Genomic DNA, 652 nt, shown 5'->3' with positions numbered 1-652 from the left:
TTCACTTTTAGAACTTACATTTCACTTTTCATTGGCTTGTTTCAGAAAAGTCACATGTATTCTTGAAAGAACATATTTCACTCTTTTATAACAAACTGTTACACATTTTAAAATAATCAGTTTCACAATTTGACATTTTAGTTTCATATTGTTTTTCACTTTCATAACCTACATTTCATTTTCACTGGTTTGTTTCCCATTTTTCTACTGAAATAGGTTTTTTCACATATGGAATGTGAAATGTAAAAAATTAAATATGTTTGAAATGCATCCAAATTTGGTCTAGTTGTCTTGACCCGGAGAGTCCAAATGTATAAAAAAGTTCCCAAAAAGAGTATATAGTTTAAAAGATATGGTTTATTAAATTGTCTAAGATGAAATAAAGTCTATTTTTTGAGAAAATGAAGTAAGGGCCTGTTAGGATCTCCTCTGGCTTCTCAGAACTTCACACATCCAGCTTCTTCTCCTCGCTTCTAACTTCACGTAGCGATAGTAGGACCGTTCGGCTGCATTGGGCAGCTTCTCATAGAGCTGCAGCCCAACTTGGAGGGCTCTGGCCCGTTTGGCGCTGATTGGGCCGGCTGGGGGCAGCCTTGTTCGGCCCGGTGCAACGATATGAGGGAGGGAGAGGGGAATCGATTGGTTGGGGATC

The sequence above is a fragment of the Triticum dicoccoides genome, chromosome 3A (genome assembly GCF_002162155.2).
Source record: "Triticum dicoccoides isolate Atlit2015 ecotype Zavitan chromosome 3A, WEW_v2.0, whole genome shotgun sequence".
Classification (NCBI taxonomy): Eukaryota; Viridiplantae; Streptophyta; class Magnoliopsida; order Poales; family Poaceae; genus Triticum; species Triticum dicoccoides.
The sequence above is the reverse complement of the archived record's forward strand: the minus strand, read 5'-3'. Positions refer to the sequence as shown.